The sequence below is a fragment of the Macaca thibetana genome, chromosome 20, assembly GCF_024542745.1.
Source record: "Macaca thibetana thibetana isolate TM-01 chromosome 20, ASM2454274v1, whole genome shotgun sequence".
Taxonomy (NCBI): Eukaryota; Metazoa; Chordata; class Mammalia; order Primates; family Cercopithecidae; genus Macaca; species Macaca thibetana.
In genome coordinates this window covers 18,480,738-18,498,786 of record NC_065597.1, presented here as the reverse complement: position 1 = coordinate 18,498,786, position 18,049 = coordinate 18,480,738, and the positions used below count along the sequence as shown (strand labels likewise).

At 48.5% G+C, this 18,049-nt stretch overlaps 4 protein-coding genes across 11 annotated transcripts in view; 3 read left to right on the top strand and 1 right to left on the bottom strand.

Annotated features, from left to right (window-relative positions):
- Positions 1–18,049, bottom strand: part of GABARAPL2 (GABA type A receptor associated protein like 2) — a 625,498-nt gene that overhangs the window by 54,885 nt on the left and 552,564 nt on the right. The window lies entirely within an intron of this gene.
- The window catches only part of CFDP1 (craniofacial development protein 1), a 934,470-nt gene that overhangs the window by 690,570 nt on the left and 225,851 nt on the right, over positions 1–18,049 (top strand). The window lies entirely within an intron of this gene.
- TMEM231 (transmembrane protein 231) overlaps positions 1–18,049 on the top strand; it is a 65,157-nt gene that overhangs the window by 33,849 nt on the left and 13,259 nt on the right. The window lies entirely within an intron of this gene.
- TMEM170A (transmembrane protein 170A) overlaps positions 14,594–18,049 on the top strand; it is a 69,356-nt gene continuing 65,900 nt past the window's right edge. Inside the window, exon 1 of the mRNA XM_050772811.1 lies at positions 14,594–14,740. The gene's annotated coding sequence lies outside the window, so the exon portion shown is untranslated. The remainder of the gene's footprint in view (positions 14,741–18,049) is intronic.

Genomic DNA, 18,049 nt, shown 5'->3' with positions numbered 1-18,049 from the left:
ATCTCAGCAAGTCACAGCAGCTGTGCTTTAACCAGTCACAGGCTACCAACTGATTAGACCAAGTGTGTGTAAGGTAAATGCTGAACTGCACCCCATCAGACTGTTTATTTGTGCTACTTCCAATAAATTTGGCCTACCAGTGTTGCTGAGTGGAATCAGGGTGCTGCCCGATTCATAAAGTTTCTTTGCTCAAATAAAGTCTGCTTAATTTGACTAATGTTTTTCTATTAACAGTTCAGATGACTTGGCCTCTACCCAAACTCTTTCTTTCCCCTAGACTCCCCTCTCTTGGAATGCATCCTGAAGCAGCTGAAAAGGGGTGCCCTAGGCCCAGCTGGGAGCAAAATCTGGTGATATTGCTTCTGAATATCCCACATGTGCCCCCCCCACACACACACACACTCACATGCATACACAGCCTGGACTCTGTTCCCTTTATGCCCCTGGCACCACGCTCCATCGAAGCCATTGGCCTTTATATCCCCCTGTGTCTTCACTGAGAAAGAGGTATATCAGGCCAGACGTGGTGGCTCATGCCTATAATTATCAATTACCCAGTCTCTGGTATTCTGTTACAGCAGCACAAAAGGGACTAAAATAGGCTCCTTAACAAAAAGATTCACAGACAAGAAGTTTGTTTGTTTGTTTTGAGACAGTGTCTTGCTTTGTGGCCCAAGCTGGAGTGCAGTGGTTCCATCTTGGTTCACTGCAACCCCCACCTCCCTGACTCAAGCGATTCGCTCATCTTTTTTTTTTTTTTTTTTTGAGACGGAGTCTTGCTCTGTCACCCAGGCTGGAGTGCAGTGGCCGGATCTCAGCTCACTGCAAGCTCTGCCTCCCGGGTTTACGCCATTCTCCTGCCTCAGCCTCCTGAGTAGCTGGGACTACAGGTGCCTGCCACCTCGCCCGGCTAGTTTTTTGTATTTTTTTAGTAGAGACGGGGTTTCACCATGTTAGCCAGGTGATTCACTCATCTTAACCTCCCAAGTAGCTGGGACTACAGGCACATCACTATGCCAGGCTAATTTTTGTATTTTTGGGGACTACATGTGTTTCGGTATGTAGCCCGGGCTGATCTGCAACTCCTGTGCTCAAGCAATCCACCTGCCTCAGCCTTCCAAAGTGCTGGGATTACAGGCATGAGCCACTGTGCCTGCCCAAGAACAGTTCATTAACACATGCAGCATACATCACGCAGGACAAACCTAAATGAAAAGTAACAACACAGTGGCTCAGAACACTGCCTTACACAGCATCTTCCAAAGGACACAATAAATTTGTAGAGAAATAACAGGACAAAAGAAAGTTTTAGGCCTCCAAAGGTGAGAAACTGTGCAAAGGTAAATATCCGAGAGGAAGCTGATGCAGCAGGATTTGTCTGCAGCAGCCGCTGATACCGCCTCTGGCTGGGCAGAGTTAATGGTTGTCTCCAGTGAAGGAGAGTTTATGTCATGCCTTTAGGCAGAAAGGGGAGGGAAACCTGACTTTTTCCTGTATTTTCTGCTTCTTAATTGCCTTCAGCTGAAAATCATTTTTATGTGACAGAGGCATAATCTGGGCCGATGCCTCTGCTTTCCTCCAGCTGAAGAGAACCTGCGTGGACTCCTTTGCTTTGGACCTCTGCCTCCGCCACGGAGAAAGGCCAGGCCAGGCTGCTGGACAAGCAGGGACCGTGAGAAGGGGAGTTCAGGTGTCCCAATCTAGGCCATCCTAGACCAGCTAGCCCCTCACCAGCCCCCGCTGATCAGCACGCAGCCACTTCTGCTGCCTCCTGCTGCTGCCGCCAAAGCGAGTCCAGGGTTCACCCAGATTCAGAGGTGTGGAAACTGAGTCCACCGCTTGAGAGGAGTAGCTATAAAGACATATGAGTGAGAGCAGCTGAGCCCAGCTGAGCCCAGCACTGCCGGCCAAGTCGAAGACTTTAGGACCAGCCACACGTGTTCGGTAGCCACACGTGTTTGGTGGCCACACGTGGCCAGTGGCTCCATGTTGGACAATGCCAATCAGACTCCTCATTCTCATTACATTTGTATACCCTTCTGGCCCTGAAATCTTTCTATATCTGCATCTGACTAAGATGGTCTATTAGAGAAGAACATCTACTTCATATTTCCATCCTTTGGAAACCCGAAGAGCCAGCAGAAGTTTTGACTTTGCAATTGATCCTACACATTCAAATTCCTAGCGTCTATAGATTGTGTAAGATGGAAGAGAGACTACAAGGGCTCCCATTACCTAGCCCAGAGTATGTGCTCAGGGCTCTCGGCACTTCTCCTGGTTACACATGGTTCAGATACTATTGGCCACTTCTTTTTTTTTTTTTTTTTTTTATTTTGAGACGGAGTCTCGCTCTGTCGCCCGGGCTGGAGTGCAGCGGCCGGATCTCAGCTCACTGCAAGCTCCGCCTCCCGGGTTCCCGCCATTCTCCTGCCTCAGCCTCCCGAGTAGCTGGGACCACAGGCGCCCGCCGCCTCGCCCGGCTAGTTTTTTGTATTTTTAGTAGAGACGGGGTTTCACCGTATTAGCCAGGATGGTCTCGATCTCCTGACCTCGTGATCCGCCCGCCTCGGCCTCCCAAAGTGCTGGGATTACAGGCTTGAGCCACCGCGCCCGGCCACTATTGGCCACTTCTTAACATTAGTTTCTCATGGCTTGATTCCTAGGAAGCATTATTCCTCCCATTTTAAGAGGGCAGCCAGTTGAGTGATTCAATGAGTCAGGCCCCAGTATCAGGCCCCAGGGACACAGTAAGTGGCAGAATACACATAGCCCTTGCTCTTGTCTGGGGTGCAGACACTAAACAAATAGTCAAACAGATTAAACATGCAATTATAGGTTTGAATTATGCTCTAAGAAAAAACAAAGCCGGGGACAGTGACTTACACCTGCAATCCCAGCACTTCAGGAGGCTGACAGAGGAGGATCACTTGAGGACATGAGTTCAAGATCACCCAGGCAAATGACTCTTGTGGGATACCGCTGTCAGGCTGGGCTCTCAGCCTGCATCAAAGCAGGCCCCATGTCCATAAAACATTTTTAAAAATTGGCCAAGCATGGTGGTACACGTCTGTAGTCCTAGCTACTTGGGAGGCTGAGGTGGGGGGCGTTGCTTGAGCCCAGAAGTTCGAGGCTGCAGTGAGCTACAGTGAGCTATGATTCATCCCACTGCACTCCAACCTTTGTGACACAGCAAGACATCATCACTAATTAAAAGAAGAAGAAGAAGGAGGAGGAGGAAGAGGAGGAGGAGAAGAGAAAGAAAAGAGGACAATACAAAATAAGCCAAGCATGGTGGCACATGCCTGTAATCCCAGCTACTCGGGAGGCTGAGGCAGAAGAATCGCTTGAACCTGGGAGGCAGAGGTTGCGGTGAGCCGAGATTGCTCCACTGCACTCCAGCCTGGGTGATAGAGGAAGACTCCTTCTCAAAAAAAAAAATAATAATAAGGAGAAAAAGGAAGGCCGTTGATTAATAAGCATGAAAAGATGCTCAGCTGCCCAGGGAATTAAAGAAATGCAGGTTAAAACATCATCAAGTAACATTTTTGGGTGACATTTACCATCAGCTAGGCAAAAGTGAAAATGATAGATTTAGCCACGTATAGGTGATGGTAGCACCCGCCACCATGCCCGGCTAATTTCTGTATTTTTAGTAGAGATAGGGTTTCACCATGTTGGTCAGGCTGGTCTCAAATTCCTAACCTCAGGGGACCCACCCGCCTTGGCCTCCCAAAGTGCTAGGATTACAGGCATGAACCACTGCGCCCAGCCTTTTAAATTTTGGGGGGACAGTCGCTCTGTTGACCAGGCTGGAGTGCAGTGGCACAACTTCAGCTCACTGCAATCTCCACCTCCCTGGTTCAGATGATTCTCCTGCCTCAGCCTCCCAAACAGCTGGGATTATAGGCACCCACCACCACGGCAGGTAATTTTTATTTTATTTATCTATTTTTAATTTTATTTTTTGAGATAGAGTTTTGTTCTTGTTGCCTAGGCTGGAGTGCAATGGCACGATCTTGGCTCACACAGCCTCTGCCTCCCGGGTTCAAGCGATTCTCCTGCCTCAGCCTCCTGAGTAACTGGGATTACAGACATGCACCACCATGCCCAGCTAATTTTGTATTTTTAGTAGAGACAGGGTTTCTCCATGTGAGTTAGACTGGTCTTGAACTCCCGACCTCAGGTGATCCGCCTGCCTTGGCCTCTGAAAGTGCTGGGATTATAGGCGTGAGCCACTGCGCCTAGCTAATTTTTGTATTTTTAGTAGAGACAGGGTTTCTCCATGTTGGCCAGAACCACGCTGATCTTGAACTCCTGACCCCAGGTGATAGGTGATCCACACGCCTCGGCCTCTCAAAGTACTGGGATTACAGGCCTGAGTCACTGCACCCAGCCCACATTTGCTTTTAATACTTTAGTAGTTTACTATTTTACATTTGGATCTATAGTTGCATGGAATTAATATTCCTGACCAGTATGAGGTGGGGCTGGGTTTTGTTTTGTTTTGGTTTTGCGTTTTTTTTTTTTTGAGATGGAGACTTGCTCTGTCGCCAGGCTGGAGTGCAGTGGCGCGATCCCGGCTCACTGCAACCTCCAACTCCCTGGTTCAGGCGATTCTCCTGCCTCAGCCTCCTGAGTAGCTAGGATTACAGGCACGCGCCACCACGCCCAGCTAATTTTTGTATTTTTAGTAGAGACAGGGTTTCACCATGTTGGCCAGGATGGTCTCGATCTCCCGACTTCGTGATCCGCCTGCCTCAGCTTCCCAAAGTGCTGGGATTACAGGCATGAGCCGCTGCGCCCAACCAGTGCTGGTTATCTTTGTATTTTCAGGTAGCCGGTTCTCCCCGTGCCCTCTACTGAAAGATCTCACGTGTCACATTTTCTTCCTTGGGGATAAGACCAGAGAACGTGGCCTGTCCTGCAAGTCTTGTGTTATTCTGATCCCAGTCTTCACGAACTCCACTCATTCATTCAACAAACATTATGGGTTGAGAACCAACCAGGCACCGGGCTGTTGGAGGAGCTGGAGATACAGCAGGACCAATATAGACAAAAAGCAAAAACCCCTGCCCTGCAAGAACTTGCATTCTGATGGTGGGAGACAGCCAATGAATGAGAAGTTTGATCAATAGCTAAATTATTTAGCATATTAGAAAGTGCCAAAGATTAAAGTGGAGAGGGATCAGGGGATTAGGAATGTATGTGTGTGTAGGGGTGTGAGTTGTTAATTTTTTTTTTTAAGACAGAGTTTCACTCTGTCGCCCAGGCTGGAATGCAGTGGCACGATCTTGGCTCACTGCAATGTCTGCCTCCTGGGGTCAAGGGATCCTCCTGCCTTAGCCCCACTGAGTAGCTGGGATTACAGGCATTTGCGATCCTGTCTGGCTAATTTTTATATTTTTAGTAGAGATGGGGTTTCACCAAGTTGGCCAGGGTGGTCTCGACCTCCTAACTTCAAGCAGTCTGCCTGCCTCAGCCTTCCAGAGTGCTGGGATTATAGGCATGAGCCACTGTGCTCGGCCTTTTTTATTTTTTTATTTTTTATTTTTTGAGACTGAGTCTGGCTCTATTGCTCAGGCTGGAGTGCAGTGGCACGATTTCGGCTGACTGCAACTTCTACCTCCCAGATTCAAGCAATTCTCCTGCCTCAACCTCCTGAGTAGCTGGGATTACAGGCACCTGCCACCACCTGGCTAATTTTTTTGTATTTCAAGACCAGGCTGGTCTCAAACTCCTGACCTCAAGTGATCTGCCTGCCTTGGCCTCCCAAAGTACTGGGATTACAGGAGTGAGCCACCGTGCCTGGCCTTTTTTTTTTTTTTTTTCTTGAGACAGTGTCTCACTCTGTCACCCAGGCTGAAGTGCAGTAGAGTGCAGTGGCACAATCTCAGCTCACTACAACCTCCACCTCCTAGGTTCAAGTAATTCTCCTGCCCCAGTCTCCCAACTAACTGGGATTACAGGTGCGTGCCACCAGGCCCAGCTAATTTTTTTGTATTTTTTGTAGAGATGGGGTTTCACCATGTTGGCCATGACTGGTCTCGAACTCCTGACCTCGAATGATCCACCTGCCTCAGCCTCCCAAAGTGCTGGGATTACAGGCGTGAGCCACTGCGCCCGGCGGTTTCTTCCACTTCTAATAGACTGCTAGTCTGGGAAATGTACCAAAAAGACAGCATGGTTAAAGGTCAGTATTTCATGACCTTTTTTATACTTCCTATTTTTATTTTACATAGGTTTCTTGGTTGATACAAAATGTCAACTGTAGCCGTAGGGAACCTGCATAAGGAAGCTTCCTAAAAAGAGGCTTCAAAAGAGAGCACTAATAGGCCGGGCATGGTGGCTCATGCCTGTAATCCCAGCACTTCGGAAGCCCAAAGCAGGTGAATCACCTGAGGCCAGGAGTTCAAGACCGGCCTGGCCAACGTGGTGAAACCCCCCCTCTACTAAAAATACAAAAATTAGCCAGGTGTGGTGGCAGGCACCTGTATTCCCAGCTACTTGGGAGGCTGAGGCAGGAGAATCACTTGAACCCGGGAGGCCGAGGTTGCAGTGAGCCAAGAATGCACCACTGCACTCCAGCCTAGGTGACAAAGCAAGACTGTCTTAAAAAAAAAAAAAAAGAGAGAGAGAGAATGCTAATAAACAATCTTGCTAATGTTCTTGAATTAAAAGGAAAATATTGTGTAATGTGTACACAAGCATCTTGAATTTAAAATAATTAAGGTTTCGAAAAATCATTTCCCCTGCAAACATTGAAGGTGTTGGTGCATGGCCTTCCAGCCTCCCTCACTTGGCTGCTGATCCATCTGATTCTCATTTCTTTACAGCAGAATTATGGAAAAAAGCTGTCAGCTCGAATCATTTTGCCACATGCCAAAAAGTCATACAGAATCTGAAATGCTGGAAAATATCTGTAAATCACAGATCTTTTCATTACAACTAACATGACAAAATGTTTCCACTTCATTGACTTGCTAAGTACCTGAGCCATCTAAAAAGTTTATGTTCTTTTTACTCTTAAAAGAAAGAATAAAACAGATTTGAAAGTTATATTTAAAAGAGGGGAGTGGCCAGATGCGGTGGCTGATTCCTGTAATCCCAGCACTTTGGGAGGCCGAGGCAGGCTGATCACTTGAGGTCAGGAGTTTGAGATCAGCCTGGTCAACATGGTGAAACCCTGTCTCTACTAAAAACACAAAAATTAGCTGGGAGTGGTGGCAGGTGTCTGTAATCCCAGCTATTTGGGAGGCTGAGGCAGGAGAATTGCTTGAACCCAGGAGGCAGAGGTTGCAGTGAGCCTAGGTCAAGCCACTGCACTCCAGCCTGGGCAACTGAGGAAGACTGTGTCTCAGAAAAAAAAGATAGTGGAGAACCAAGATGACTGTTACGGTTGTTAATGGTTTTTGTTTATGGTTATGGTTTTGTTAATGGCTTGTTTTTTGAGACAGAGTTTTACTCTATTGCCCAGGCTGGAGTGCAGTGGCGCAATCTCAGCTCACTGCAACCTCTGCCTCCAGGGTTCAAGCGATTCTCAGCCTCCCAAGTAGCTGGGATTTCAGGGATGCACCACCACGCCTGGCTAATTTTTTTTGTATTTAGTAGAGACGGGGTTTCAGCAGGTTGATCAAGCTGGTCTTGAACTCTTGACCTCAAATGATCCACCTGCCTCAGCCTCCCACAGTGCTGGGATTACAGGTGAGAGCCACCGCACCCAGCCCTGTTTTTAATGTTTAAAATGACACTTCAGATACTCCAACTAACCTAAACAGAAACTTTAGTAGGCTATTGGCCATTTTTTAAAAAAAGTTTTTAAAAGATATGTTTTATATAGCATAAGATCATTTAACTGTGCAATTCAATAACTTTAATATCTTTTCACAGTTGTGCAGTCATCAGGTGAGATCTCAGCGTAGCCTCAACCTCCTGACCTGAAGCAAACGTCCTGTATCAACCCTCCTAAGTGCCGGGATTATGGGCATGAGCCACAGCTACTGGTCAATCACCATTTCAAAGTCAGTTCTTTATTGTTGGTTGTGACATTTCTCAAGGATGTAGTATTTTTTTTTCCCTCCTTCATTCTCTTAGGCACATGAAGAGCACTTGGTTCTCTCCAGCTTTGTCTCATCTGTATTTTAAACGATTCTTTCTTGGTCTGTTGTCTTTGTTATTTTTCCTTAAATATCCACTAGTTAGAGAATTTTGATTTTCCCCCTTTTCTTTGCTTTCCTCTTTTTTAATTTTGTATTTGCCTTTAAAGTTTATTTCCTCAATTTCCTTTTCTTTCTTTTTCTTTTTTCTCTTTTTGTTTAGAGATAGGGTCTCACTCCCTTGCCCAGGCTGAAGTGCAGTGGTATGATCATGGCTCACTGCAGCTTTGAACTCCTGGACTCAAGTGATCCTCCCGCCTAAGCCTCCTAAGTAACTTGGACTACAGGCCTGCACCTTCACACCCATCTAATTTTTAAATTCTTTTTTTGTAGAGACAAGGTCACGCTATGCTGCCTAGGCTGGTCTTGAACTCCCGGCCTCAAGTGATCCTCCTGCCTTGGCCTCCCAAAGTGCTCAACTTTCCTTTTTCTTTTAGAGATAAGGTCTCATTCTGTCACCTAGGCTAGAGTCCAGTAGCATGACCATAGCTCACTGCCACCACAACCTCCTAGGTTCAATCAATCCTCCCACCTCAGCCTCCCAAGTAGCTACAACTACAGGGGTCCACCATCCCACCTGGCTAATTTTTTTTTTTTTTTTAATTTATTTTTTCGAGACAGTGTCTTGCTCTGTCACCCAAGCTGGAGTACAGTGGCACGATCTCTGCTCACTGCAACCTCTACCTCCCAGGTTCAAGCAATTCTCCTGCCTCAGCCTCCCAGGTAGCTAGGATTACAGGTGCCCACCACGACACCCAGCTAATTTTTATATTTTTAGTAGAGACAGGGTTTCACCATGTTGGCCAGGCTGGTCTCGAACTCCTGACCTCAAGTGGTCCACCCATCTCGGCCTCCCAAAATGCTGGGATTATAGGTGTGAGCGACCACACTGACTCCAGCCTGGCTCCAACCTGGCTAATTAAAATTACGCCTGTAATCCCAGCACTTTGTGAGGCTGAGGCAGGAGGATCACCTGAGGTTGGGGGTTCGAGAGCAGCCTAACTAACATGGGGAAACACCAAAATACACTAAAAATACAAAATTAGCCGGGTGTGGTGGCAGATGCCTATAATCCCAGCTACTCAGGAGGGTGAGGCAGGAGAATCACTTGAACCTGGGAGGCAGAGGTTGCCGTGAGCCGAGATCACATCATTGCACCTCAGCCCAGGCAACAGAGTGAAACTCTGTCTCAAAAAAAAAAAAATTTTTTTTTTGTAGAGGCAATGTCTCCCTATCTTACCTAGGCTGGTCTCAAACTCCTGGCCTCAAGCCATCCTCCCACTTTGGCCTCTCAATGTGCTTAGATTACAGGGCATGGGCTACTGCACCCAGCCCAACTTTATTTTCTAACTCATTTATCACATTGTAAAATTGGAAGTCATATTTTAAATTTCTAATAACTTATTATTGTTATCTGTTCAATTTTTAGGGCATCATGCTTTGGTTCTATAAATACAATATCTTCTTGAATGTGCTAATTGAAACACATTATTTATCTTTGTTTCTTAAATTTTGTTTCTTTTTTTTTTTTTTTTTTTTGAGATGGAGTTTCGCTCTTATTGCCCTAGGTTGGAGTGCAATGGTGAAATCTTGGCTCACCACAGCCTCTGCCTCCCAGGTTCAAGAGATTCTCCTGCTTCAGCCTCCCGAGTAGCTGGGATTACAGGCATGCGCCACCACGCCTGGCTAATTTTGTATTTTTGGTAAAGACGGGATTTCTCCATGTTGGTGAGGCTGGTCTCGAACTCCTGACCTCAGGTGATCCGACCACCTTGGTCTCCCAAAGTGCTGAGATTACAGGCATGAGCCACCGCGTCCGTCCAAAATTTTCTGTTTTTTCCAGGGTCAGCTGAAGTATTTGGTCAGCCTGTTCTACCTGTGGGAGGGGCAGGGGATGGAGGAGGAGAGGAGGGGCTGGCAGAGCTGCTGTGCTCCACCTAGACCCTGGGTAGGTCCCTCTGTGTCCAGCCTCCCTTCTTCTCCACTCCACCAAGCCCTGAGGGTGCCTCCTCCATTGCAGCTTCCTTCTGGGTTATGGCTTCTTTCTCCAAAACGTGGTCTGAAGGTTAACCACTAGGCTGTGGAAACAATACCTACTTTCTTTATTCTTTTTTTTTTTCTTTTTTTTTTTGAGACAGTCTGCTCTGTCCCCCAGGTTAGATCTCAGCTCACTGCAACCTCCACCTCCAGGGTTCAAGTGATTCTCCCGCCTCAGCTTCCCGAGCTGGGATTACAGGCAGGCGCCACCACACCCGGCTAATTTTTGTATTTTTAGTAGAGATGGGGGTTTCACCATATGGGCCAGGCTGGTCTCAAACTCCTGACCTCAAGTGATCCACCCACCTTGGCCTCCCAAAGTGCTGGGATTACAGGCGAGAGCCACAGCACCCGGCCAGCAATACCAAGTTTCAAATCCCCTCTTAGCCAGTTATTAATTTTGTGACTTCAGCCAAATTATTTTATCTCTGTTAAATAGAAATTTCACCTGTTGAATGAGAATAAAAATAATAACTTCACTCAGTGCTTTGGATTCATAACATAATCCATAGCTAGCATTTGGTTTGGTGACACACAGAAAACGTTCAATTAATACTTATTATTATTCATCACAAGCCTCTCCATCTCCTGAAACTTTGTGGAAATCGCTTGGTGGCCATGGTCTGAATGTGTTCCCCAAAGTCCTTGTGTTGAAACTTAACATCAATGTGATAGTAAGAGAGGAGGGGCCTCGGGGGATGATTAAATAAGGAGGGCAGAGCCCCTATGTATGGGATTAGGAGCCTTATAAAAGGGCTTGAGAGGCCAGGCGCAGTGGCTCACACCTGTAATCCCAACACTTCGGGAGGACAAGTCTGGTGGATCACGAGGTCAGGAGTTCCAGACCAACCTGGCCAACATGGTGAAACCCCATCTCTACTAAAAATACAAAAATTAACTGGATGTGGTGGCAGGTGCCTGTAGTCCCAGCTACTCGGGAGGCTGAGGCAGGAGAATTGCTTGAACTGGGGAGGTGGAGGTTGCAGTGAGCCGAGAACATGCCACTGCACTCCAGCCTGGGCGAGACAGCAAGACTCTGTTTCAAAAAAAGGTGGGGGGACTTGAGAGAGTGGGTTCACTTTCTTCCTCCATGTGAGGACCCACAGGTAGTGCCAGCAGTGAGGAACAGGCCCTCCCCAGATACGCAACCTACAGGCGCCTATATCGTGGACCTCCCAGTCTCCTGAACCATGAGAAAGTAAATTTCCGTTCTTTATAAATTACCCAGTTTACTTAAAAAAAATTTTTTTTTTGAGACAGAGTTTCCCTCTCTTGCCTAGGCTAGAGTTAAGGAGCACCATCTCTGCTCACTGCAATCTCCGCCTCCCAGGCTCAAGCAATCATCCTACCTCAGCCTCCCAAATAACTTGGATTGCAGGCATATGCCACCACACCTGGTTAACTTTTCTATTTTTTGTAGAGACAGGATCTCACTACATTGCCTAGGCTAGTCTTGAACTCCTGGGCTCAAGCAATCCTCCTGCCCTGGCCTCCTAAAGTGCTGGGAGTGCAGGCTTAAGCCACCACACCTGACCTTGCTTATTCCTTTTTTACAATTTCTCTGCCTACATTTTAACACGTTCTCTGAAGGGAGGTAGTCAAAAGTGTGATCCAGTTTTGTCATATTGAATAGAAGGTCTTTCCTTTTTTTTTTTTTTTTTTTTTTTGAGACGAGTCTGGCTCTGTCGCCCAGGCTGGAGTGCAGTGGCCGGATCTCAATTCACTGCAAGCTCCGCCTCCCGGGTTTACGCCATTCTCCTGCCTCAGCCTCCCGAGTAGCTGGGACTACAGGCGCCCGCCACCTCGCCCGGCTAGTTTTTTGTATTTTTTAGTAGAGACGGGGTTTCACCGTGTTAGCCAGGATAGTCTCGATCTCCTGACCTCGTGATCCGCCCGTCTCGGCCTCCCAAAGTGCTGGGATTACAGGCGTGAGCCACTGCGCCCGGCCGGTCTTTCCATTTTTATTGCATTTAAAACTAGGTAGCAGCCGGGCAAGGTGGCTCACGCTTGTAGTCTCAGCACTTTGAGAGGCTCGGGCAGGGAGGATTGTTTGAGGCAGGAGTTCGAGATCAACTTGGGGTAACACATTGAGACCCCGTTCTTTTTTTAATTTCTTTTCTTGTCTTTCTTTTTTTTTTTAATCAGACAGAGTTTTGCTCTGTTGCCCAGGCTGGAGTGCAATGGCGCCGCCTTGGCTAACTGCAACCTCCACTAACTGCAACCCCTGCCTCCCAGGTTCAATCGATTGTCCTGCCTCAGCCTCCTACGTAGCTGGGACTACAGGCACACACCACCACGCCCAGCTAATTTTTGTATTTTTAGTAGAGAGGAGGTTTCACCATGCAGGCCAGGCTAGTGTCGAACTCCTGACCTCAAGTGATACACCTGCCTCGGCCTCCCAAAGTGCTGGAATTACAGGCGTGAGCCACTGCGCCCAGCTGAGACCCCATTCTTTTTTTTTTTTTTTTTTTTTTGAGACGGAGTCTCGCTCTGTGAGACCCTATTCTTACACACACACACGAGAGAGAGAGAGAGACAGAGAGAAAGAGAGAGAGAGAGAGAGAGAGAGAGAGAGAGAGAGAGAGAGAAAGAGAATGAGAATGAATTAGAGAATTAGCCGGTCATGGTGGTGCATGCTTGTAATCCCAGCTACTGAGGATGCTGAGGAACGAGAATTGCTTGAGGCAGAGGCTGCAGTGAGCCAAGATGGTACCACTGCACTCCGGCCTGGGCGACAGAGCTAGACCCTGTCTCAAAACAACAACAACAAAAAACAACTACGTTGCACTGTACAGAGACTATATATCCACAGGTCAACCTCCCTCCCATTCCGGTCCCACACCAGCCTGTTAATAGGCTTTTTACTATCCAGTTTAAATAGATAAAAAGATTTTTTTTTTTTGCATGTTTTTTGGTTTTCGAGACAGAGTTTCGCTCTGTCGCCCATGCTGGAGTGCAGTGGCCCGATCTCGGCTCACTGGAACCTCCGCCTCCCGGATTCAAGCGACTCTCCTGCCTCAGCCTCCCGAGTAGCTGGGATACAGGCGCGCACCACCACGCCCGGCTAATTTTTGTATTTTTGGAAGAGATGGGGTTTCGCCATGTTGGCCAGGATGGTCCCAAACTACTGACTTCAAGTGATCCGCTCGCCTCGGCCTCCTGGAGTGCTGGGAGTACAGGCGTGAGCCACCGCACCCGGCCTGAGAATGTTCTTATTCTACTCATGAAGACTTCGTAAATATTGGGGTCCAGGCCTAGATACTACAATGTTACAAATCTGTTCTGATCACTGCTTTGCCAGATCCCAGGTAAATCCACAGCCCTGGTCTGCTGGGCCGCATGCAATTCCCTTCTTTTTTTTTTTTTTTTTTTTTTTTTTTTTTTTTGAGACGGAGTCTCGCTCTGTCGCCCAGGCTGGAGTGCAGTGGCGCGATCTCGGCTCACTGCAAGCTCCGCCTCCCGGGTTCCCGCCATTCTCCTGCCTCAGCCTCCCGAGTAGCTGGGACTACAGGCGCCGCCACCACGCCCGGCTAATTTTTTTGTATTTTTAGTGGAGACGGGGTTTCATTGTGTTAGCCAGGACGGTCTCGATCTCCTGACCTCGTGATCCGCCCGTCTCGGCCTCCCAAAGTGCTGAGATTACAGGCTTGAGCCACCGCACCCGGCCTTGCAATTCCCTTCTTTCTTACAGGGGGCGCTGCAGAGAAGGGCAGGGCAGAGCGCGCACTTGGCGGGCAGGGGCAGCTTCTCCAGGAAGGCCCGCGTCCGTGGGGGTGGGTCTGTGCGAGCCGCGCGCAACGTCGGGGGCGGGAACAACTCCGGCTCTGCCCCCGCCGGCTGCAGCGCCTTGTGATAGGAGGAGGGAACGGTCACTTGGCAGCGCCGTTGGGATGCAGGGAAGAGGGTCCCGGCTGGAGGTGACCCTGAGGAGATGAGGGTGCTGGTGGCTGGCCGCTGCCGCCCTTCGGCCGCTCGTCCCTCAACTCTGTGGTGCAGGGCGACCTGATGGAGCGCGAGGGGAGCGACGGCAGCGGCGGGTCGGCCAGGTTGTGGGCGCCCCGAGTCCGGGCGGGATCCCCGGTGTGCTGCCGACCTGCTGGGTGGGCGCTGTCCTCCTGGAGACCCTTTCCCCGTCACTTCCTCGCCGGTCCCTGAGGCAGAGCCCTGGAGTCCCGCTGGGCGTGAGGTGCAGGGAGCGGCCGCAGGTGGGCCCGGGGCTGGAGGGCGCTCGACTGCCACCCGAGCGGGTCTTGGCCTTTGGAGCTTCCGAGCGTCTCAGGTTCAGAGCTGCACCCCACGAGCCCGGGAGGCGGTGGTCCCCGCCCTGCCTGGGTTGCCCCCACGGCGCCCGGCGTCCTTCGAGGTGTCTCGGAGCGGCCCGGCCCGGCTGAGGGATCAGAGCTCGCGCTCCCTTTGCCCGGGGGCTGCAGCCCGGCCCCTCCGCGCGGGCGCCTCGGGCCAAATCCACCCCCTCCGAGACCCGCTCCGCTTTCTAGGAATCTCCCAGACCTGGTGCCACCTGTTGCCGGTTCTCCCACTAAGCCTTCCAGGTCTTTGGCACAGCTTCCTTTGAACTGTCACAATCAATTTGAGAATATTTGCTGTATCCCGAGAAGAAATCCCGTACTCAGTGGCATTGACTTACTGGCTTTGCGTGGAGAATAGATGGAAAGCCTGATCAGGACAAAGTCTGGTCAGGCTAGGACCCAGAGACCACTGAGGTGAGGCAGGCCAGGGGCACACCCAAGAACCAGGGAGGAGCAGGCAGGCAGTATTCAGAGACAGGTGGTTGACTACAGTTGGTAGTTCAGTGGGCACGTTCTCTTGTTAGGGAGGAGTGGAGAAGACAGTTGGACGTCCAGGCTTTGACAAGAGAGGAACCTCCCAGTGGGCAACGCGTGGAGCTGCAGGCTGATGGGCAATGATTAGTATCAAGGCAGCCCAGCCTCAGCATAGAGTTGCAGGACCACATAAAACTCTTAATCCCCAGGAGGACTCATGTGGTCTGCTTAGAACCCCAGAGGAACGGGCTGTGTTGACCCAGTTGTTCGCTGGAACACAAGATGAGAGTGGGGCCAGCTGGAAGGGGGGCTGAGTGCTGAGCCTCACGCTGCCCACTTGGCTCGGGTTCTTTCCATTGCTGCCATTTGGGGCCAGGTTGGTCTTGAGGCCTTGGTTGGGAGTTAGGTGACTCTGCTGTGGCAGTTAGAGGCCAGGGAGCAGGCCATTATAGACCCCTTGTGTTTATGTTCTCTGTGTCTGTTCTCTTTCACTGCAATATCTCTCTGAAAATATATCCTTAAAGAAATAAACTCTTTGAGAGCAGGCATCTTAGACTCTTTTTTTCACCAATGTTGCCAGCATATAGAACAAACTCTGTAAATATTCATAGATGGACTGGGCACAGTGGCTCATGCCTGTAATCCCAGCACTTTGGGAGGCCAAGGTGGGCGATCACCTGAGGTCAGGAGTTCGAGACCAGCCTGGCCAACATGGCAAAACCCCATTGCTACTAAAAATACAAAAAAATTAGCTCGACATAGTGGCTTGTGCCTGTAATCCCAGCTACTTAGCTGGGCGTGGTGGTGCACACCTGCTGTCCCAGCGCTTTGGGAGGCTGAGGCGGGTGGATTACTAGAGGTCAAGACTTCAAGACCAGCCTGGCCAACATGAAGTTCTGTCGCTACTAAAAATACAAAAATTAGCCGGACATGTTGGCGTGTGCCTGTAGTCCCAGCTACTCAGGAGGCAGAGGCAGGAGAATCTCTTGATCCCAGGAGGTGGAGGTTGCAGTGAGCTGAGATTGTGCCACTCGACTCCAGCCTGGGTGACAGAGTGAGACTCAAAAATAAATAAATAAATATTCACAGATTAATGAATAAATTCTTAATGTTTGTATAAGTTTGCTATTGTTACTGTAATTAATTCCCCAAATTGAGCTACTTAAAACCATATTGATTTTGTAATCTTACAGTTCATACTTCTGGTGGTCAAAAGTCCAAATTGATGTCTCTGGGCTAAAACCAAGGTGTCAACAGGACTATGTTCTTTCTAGAGGCTCTAGGAAGAATTTCTTTCCTTGACTTTACCAGCTTTTAGAGGCCACCTGCATTCCTAGGCCCGTGGTCCCCTCCTCTTCTCCAAATCCAGCGGCGTAACATCTTCAAATCTGACTCTGACCTCCTGTCTCCTCCTCACAAACAAACATGATTACTTTAGACCCGTCTTGAAAATTTACAATAACCCCCTACTGCAAGATCTTTAATCAGAACTGATTAAATATCCTTAATTTAATCACAGGATTTTTAAAAGTTATTTTCTTCATTTTGTTAAATAGGCTAGCAAACCATGTCTTCAACACCTTTTGCCTTGTAACCTATTCACAGGTTTTGGGGATGAGAATTTGAACACCTTTTGGGACCCATTCTACCACAGTGCTTAATCTCATTTCCCCTTATATTCTTTTATTTTTTTATTCATTTGAGACAAGGTCTTAGTATGTTGCCCAGCCTGGAGTACAGTGGTGCTGTCATGGCTCACTGTAGTGTCCACCTCCTGGGCGCAAATGATTCTCCCAACTCAGCCTCCTGAGTGTCTGGGACCACAGGTGTGAGCCACCATGCCCAGCTAGTTTTTTATTTTTATTTTTTTGTAGAGATAGGGTCTCCCCATGTGGCCCAGTCTAGTCTTGAACTCCTGAGCTCAAATGATCCTCCCACCTCGGCCTCGCAAAGTGCAAGGATTATAGGTGTGAGCCGCCACTCCCAGCCTTTTTTTTTTTTTTTCTTTTTTTCTTTTTTAAAGACATGGGGTCTCGCTCTGTTGTGTAGTGATGTTGTGTAGTGTTGTGCAGTGATGTGATCATAGCTCACTATAACCTTGAACTTCTGGGCTCACACAATTCCTGCCTCAGCCTCCCCAGTAGCTAGGACTACAGAGAAGCCAGGACCTCAGATACATGTTCCCACACATGGGTGGTCTCCAGCTACTGGCTTTAAGCCATCCTCCTGCTTTGGCCTTTGAAAGTGCTGGAATTACAGGCATGCGCCGCCGTGCCCAGCCGTCTTTTATTATGGATTAGTTGTCTGACTTCCTTATAGGAAACTGATGTGCCTTTAGTTGCCAAAGTAAAGCTGCCAACAAAACTGAAGATAATGCACACACTTGATTTGAAGCAGTGAACAAAGAAATACTACAAGATACTTTGACAAAGATTTTTGACAGTGTTGAGCCAGGGAAATGAAAAGTATTATATGACAATCGACAAATAGTTATTAAATAGATGGCAAATTAAGGTGCAGTAGATTAAAGGGAAATCACTTTTTAAAAAGTGTTTTATAGAACTGTGTTTGCCTTTGCTATTATAATCCTTTAATAATCTCATCCATCTGAAACAGCTTTATATATTACCTTAATAAAGCCTTTTTTTCCTACTTGAAGTGACTTTAGTGATGCTATATAATATATGTAGGCCCTGAAGGAGCTAATGGATTTGGCTCAAGCTTGTAGGGGGTGCAGTGTGCCTCCCCTTTTCAAACCCTGAGGGAGGTTCTGGCCTGCTACACCAGATCCTGTTTACAAATTGACCTTTAAGCTTTTAAGAAGACTGATGGCCAGTTGCAGTGGCTCATGCCTGTAATCCCAGCACTTTGGGAGGCTGAGGTGGGTGGATCACAAAGTCAGGAGTTCAAGACCAGCCTGGCCAACATAGTGAAACCCTGTATCTACTAAAAATACAAAAATTAGCTGGGCATGGTGGCACACACCTGCTATCCCGGCACTTTGGGAGACTGAGGCGGGTGGATTACTTGAGGTCAAGAGTTCAAGACCAGCCTGGCCAACATGGTGAAATTCTGTCT